General features: G+C 35.1%; 1 non-coding gene across 1 annotated transcript; it reads right to left on the reverse strand.

Annotated features, from left to right (window-relative positions):
• Window positions 1-5536: 5536 nt before the first annotated feature.
• On the reverse strand, window positions 5537-5643 carry LOC141710062 (small nucleolar RNA R71). Its single transcript, XR_012570603.1, has one exon. It is a non-coding gene; the product is annotated as a small nucleolar RNA R71 (small nucleolar RNA).
• Between the last annotated feature and the right edge of the window lie 351 nt (window positions 5644-5994).

The raw sequence follows: 5994 nt of genomic DNA on the forward strand, positions 1-5994 counted from the left end.
GGACTCAAGTTGTTGGTATTTTTTATGTATTTTTGTGTTATTGCATTTCAGGCATCAGTCAAAGAATTATTCTGAAAAGAGATCATAATTGGAAGCCTAGGCCATTCTCAAGTTGTAGAGAATCTCATTATCTTCGCGTGAGCAGTTGAATCGCCTAATTCTGACGAGCAGAACTCAAGATACGGCCAAAAGAAGAATTATCAGAAAATTTCTAGAATTTTGGCGCGGCCGATCCAGAACCAGCACGCCCGCGCCGCTGAAATCACTATTCCAGCGCGGCCGCGCCCGAAAACAGCGCGCCCACACCCTGTTTCTGCACCAAAATCCTGATTTTAGTCGAAATTGAATATTTTGAGAGTCATGGTCATCCTGGAGCCTATATTTAATCACAAGGAGGCCTGGGAGAGCAATAAGAAGACCTAGAGAGCACGAGAAGGATACGGAAAAGAAGACTTTTGTTTTCTTTAATATAGTTGATACTTGGATGCTTGTTTTCGATTTATCTTTGAACCCTAGTACTCTTATATTGTTTTATATCATGCTTTCATTGGAACCCATGGTGACGATGAGTTCGGTTATGGTCTAATCGTTATCGTGGGGTTCCAACGGATTTACTTATGTATTTCTATAGTTAATTTTTTTCAATATCTTGGTGTGTGGTGATTGATTGATATCCTAGTATTGGTTGTGCTTATTCGTCTTATGTGCGTAGCTAACATATAAGATAGTGTGTTAATCTCTATTGAAGTGAAAGTGAATATAGATGTTTAGAACTTGCCATGCTAGCATAGGTGTAACGTCTGAGGAATATTATGTAATTATTTTTATCAATAAATAATCATTATGTGATTTCAGGTGAATTTTGGTGAATTATTTAGTAATTGATATTAATATTTGGATGTTATTTCTAATAAAAATTTAGATATTTTAATTTTTAATTATCCAGAATAAAATATAGATAATCTTGGTATTTTCTGGGAATTTTTGGATTGTTATGTGAATTTATAAGAATTTATAGAATTAATAATGATTATTCTTACATAATTATAAAATTAATTTTCAGAATCAGAAACGTTCTTACAACCCAAATAACCTAATCTGATAATTCTAAACACTTTTTATGTTTTGGCTTTCTCGATCCGGGGTACAGTTTGACCTGTACGAGTCTCGACATGAAATTTTTGATACGCTAATCATTGTATAGATTGATAAAAATTCATATTCTCCGAAGGCGAATTATTATTAACTTGTTTTTGTGTAAAGTGTTTTATAGAAAGTTCCGTTTTGATAATTATCCAATTCTGGTATTAAAATCGTATCGTCTTTTTAGTTACTTAGCGGCTAAGTAACCTATTTTCGGATCCAATATGTAAATGTAATTATGGAATTATTAAGTAAATAAAATATGTGATGGGTCTGTCGGCTATGTGTTGCTGTATTATTATTGGGTTGTGATTTGTTGGACGCGAAGATTAATTTCAGAATTAATTATCGAGCTGTATGAATTTAATTCATTTTAAAGTGATTTTATTGAATATTTATTCTCATAAATGTTAAAATTGTTTTAAAATTATTTTTATGCTTTTATAATTTCAATGTTTATTTTTAATAGTTTATAAAATTCATAAATTAATATTTTATCAATTATTTATCTTTATATGATTTTCTGATTGCATTTAATTGTAAAAAGAGTATTTAATTTCAGAATTCTTCAAAAATTATGAAAATTTTATTTTATTATATTTTGATTATTTCTGAGATTTTAAAATTATTCCGGTAATTTTCTGGCATTCATTTAAATGGTCGTTTGTTCGTTAAATCATTAAATGCGGATGTAAGTTATGTGTCAAAAATGACTTAAAATTATAAAAATATTTATTTTATTAATTTTTTTATTATTATCCTTTCGAGAGTTTTAAAGTGAGTTGGGTAATTCATTAAGTTTTATTTACACATAAAATTTCTCGTTAAAAACGTAAAATACGAGATGAAACAGGACTGTCAAAGTGGGAAATAATGTGTGTTGTGCTATGATTGATAAAAAAATAAAAATAAATAAAAATACACAAATGGGGGAGGGGCTCAATCTCTCTGTTCTTTCTCTTCTAAATCTCAATCTCTCCTCACTCTTTCTTTTTCTCGAAATCTCTCTCTCAAACCTCTCTTCTCTCTTTCTTCGTTTCATCACTTCCCTCTTTTCCTCTGTTTCTGGTGAGTTTATCGCCGTGTTTCTTTCTGTTCTTCTGGTCGCCGCCCTTCGCCTTCTCCGGCGAGGCGGTGGCGCGTGGAAGGCCGTCTCCGATTGTGTTCTGCGTGCGTATGTTACAGTGTTGTGCGTGAGTATATGTGTGAAATAGGTGTGTGTATGTGCCCCTGTCTCACTTGTTGTTGTCCTGTGCCAGATGTGTTCTTCCGGCCGCCGCGCATATTCGCGTGTGTTGGTGGCGGGGTGTTTCACTGTTGCTACCTGTTGTATGCGCGTGTTCAATCTGGATTCTTTTAATTATTTTATTACACTTAATTTCTGCAGAAAATTAATTGATTTGGTTATGAAAATAAAATATATTTTTATGCGGGGATTATATTGATATATCGGTGAAATTTACGTAGGACTCCCGGTATTACGGGAACCTGTGAATTTTACCGCCGTCGGCGATGAGCCTCGGCGAGCCGACGGTGGACAATGATGATTAATTCTGAGTCCTACGTTTATAAATTAAATAAATTAGTTCGTGATATTAATTATGAAATTAAAAAAAATAGTAAATTATAGATAAAATATGAATAACAATAATTAGTAATTGAGTTCGTATCGGTGATTGGGATTGGTGAATTTGGTTATGGATTGAATGATTGTGATTGATGTCGAACTGATTCGACGGGTAGGCCGATAAACAGAGGAAACGCTGCCCGATTTTCGGGAAATAAATTCCGAAAATATGGAAACGTAACCTATAATTATCGGAGACGTCGAATAATCATATATAATTATATTATATGAACTTAAGTGTGATTGAGATAAAACAATCTATATATAATCGATTACCTGTTTTTCAAAACGATGAGTATACATATTTTCTGAAAATAAATACCGAACCGAATTTTTAAGATGTAAACCCTAATTGTTATGTGTATTTTAATAATACATATAAATATAAGTTGGGTTATGAAATCGCATGGGTAGAAGTGATAGTGGTATTAAGTTGAGTTTAAGCGATTATCTGAATTAGGGTATTTCAACCCTGTAGGTCCTGGACGGAAAACCCGAGTATCGACATCAGATTAAGAATGATCTAGTGATTAGACGTCGAGAACAATGAAGTTCCAATTGAAGGGCCTGAGTGTTGGGATCGTATCCAAATTGGGATAGTAGTTTGACGGTAAAGCCGAACGTTCAAATCAAACCAAAGTCAACCAGTAATAGCGGTTAAAGCTTATTGAGGCAAGTATTCCTAACCTTTCTCCTTAAATACTGCAAATATTTATTCGCTCATATTCTAAGTTCAGAATAGTTAACCATTTTATATTTCGCTGCAATTACTCTTATTATGCCAGTTCTTTTCATTATTGTTCCTATATTATCGATTGCTCTCTTGAGCAAATACCCATTCGTTCGGGTTATTTTCAAACCCTGATTTGGGATGTTTTGAAATCAAAATGATTTGACATCAAAATACTCTACGGGCTGGACGATTATTATGAGGACCAGTGATGAGCTGGATCCTATGGGCCGGAGATGGACCGAACCCTTTAGGCCATAGTTGCCTGGGTACCCCATATGTTGGTTGGGTCTATGCAGTTGGGTATAGATTCGCACTGTCTCCTGACTGATCAGCAGGTTATAGTGTATATGTTGGTTTCTAGTGTCCATTCTAATTTGTTGTTGATCGCCATTAACGGCATTCTCTCTCGAAAGTTTTATGATTCCAAAATCAGACAAAACCCTGATTTGGGATATGAAAGGGGGAATCGCTTGTCACTTTTAGATTTATAGTTAAAGGCTGGTGACAGCCAACGTTTATTCGCTCAACTCACTCAAATAAATAGAATTGTTTAAAATTGTTTTAAGATTTTATCCGAAAGTTTCACCTTGGGTATTAATGCTTGAAACTCAAATTATATACTTGTTGGGCATTTTTGGCTCACTCTTGCTTCGTAAATTCTTATTTCTGCCAGAAACGGATAAGGATAAAAGTGAATAGCTTTGATAGACAGCAGAAGTTAGAGAAATCTTCGCTGCGAAAGATTGAAGAAGTTAGAAGAATATGACAAGAGCATTAGTTCAAATGTATTTACACTTGTATTATAGTTATTGTAAGTTGTAGAAGGTTAGATTCTTGTTTCATACCATAACCTGTAAATGATCCAGATTCAAGGGGTTAATTGAATATTCTTTTATTTTATGTAAAGATTGTTTCGTGACACCAAATCTTGACCCCGGATTTGAGTTGTTACAATAGGTTCATGTATTTATTATGCATGATTCATAGATAATTTTAACCATCTTACTTGCCCTATGTAATCACGATAGATAACTTGCATTAAACCTTTTTGTTGTCAAATTCTATAGACATATAGGGTATCAACATAATTGGTGTCTATTTAGCTTCTATCTCTTTTGTGGATGTCTGGTAGTAGGGTATTCGTATAACGAAAGTTGGCATTTACTTGTTTCGTGTTATCTGATTAGTTTTCATCACCATCACATGCTAAGGTTAAGAACAATGACTTTGCATGAAGTAGTAATGAAGTTAGAATCCCATGTTTGTCTCATGTCAGTAATTCAACCTCAATTCTCTTAGATAATGCTATTTAGTATAATCTCTTAGTTTAATCAAAACCCAAATTGTTATTTGTCTTAGCATTGAACGATAGCCATATTGTTGTTGCATAAGTGCATAAATTGAACTTAACCTAAACCAGTCTCTGTGGGAACAAATCTGATTTATATATTATACTACTTGCGAACGCGTATACTTGTGTGTAATTTTAGCGCGTGTTTTCGCCCTAACAAGTTTTTGGCGCCGCTGCCGGGGACTCGGTGTTAATTTTTAGTTTGTGTGCTTGTCATCAGTGATCGGTGTAAAGTTCACTGACATAGACTCTTTTAATTCCACGGTTTACTTGTTGTGTTTCAGGTACTCATTATAATGGGAGATCCAGCAGCACGAACAAAAGCCTTGATGGATTTTTCTCAACCCAAGATCAATGACATTCGATCTAGCATTGTCAGGCCAGCTATCACACCTAATACCTTTGAGATCAAGCCTGACATAATTCAGATGGTACAAAATTCAGTTCAGTTCGGGGGTGCTCCAACTGAAGATCCCAATACGCACGGGATTTCATTGAGATTTGCGATACCTTCAGGTTCAATGGTGTTTCCGAAGATGCTATAAAGCTAAGGCTTTTCCCATTTTCTCTGAGGGATAAAGCTAAGTGTTGGTTACATTCTCTACCAGCAGGTTCTATCACCACTTGGGAGGATCTTGCTCAGAAGTTTCTTACTAAATTCTTCCCTATGGCGAAGACAGCTGCAATCAGAAATGCTCTTACTCAATTTGCGCAACAATCGGGAGAATCTCTATGTGAAGCTTGGGAGCGCTACAAGGAGATGCTTAGGAAGTGTCCTCATCATGGAATTCATGATTGGATGATCATCAATTGCTTCCATAACGGTTTGGGAGCACAGTCAAGACCCATGCTCGATGCATCATCAGGTGGAGCATTATGGGTAAAGAGCTATGATGAAGCTTATGATCTAATTAAACTGATGGCTGTTAATGAATATCAGTATCCAACCCAGAGATTTCCACAGGACAAGGTAGCAGGAGTTCTTCAAGTGGATACAGCTACGGATATCACTGCTCAACTAAATGATTTTTCTATGAAGATCGATTCTCTGGCTAACTATGGTGTTAATCAGATAACCAGAGTTTGTGAGTTGTGTGCAGGTTCGCATGCGACGAAGCAATGCGCTATATCTAGTGAATC

The sequence above is a fragment of the Apium graveolens genome, chromosome 2 (assembly GCF_009905375.1).
Source record: "Apium graveolens cultivar Ventura chromosome 2, ASM990537v1, whole genome shotgun sequence".
NCBI lineage: Eukaryota > Viridiplantae > Streptophyta > Magnoliopsida > Apiales > Apiaceae > Apium > Apium graveolens.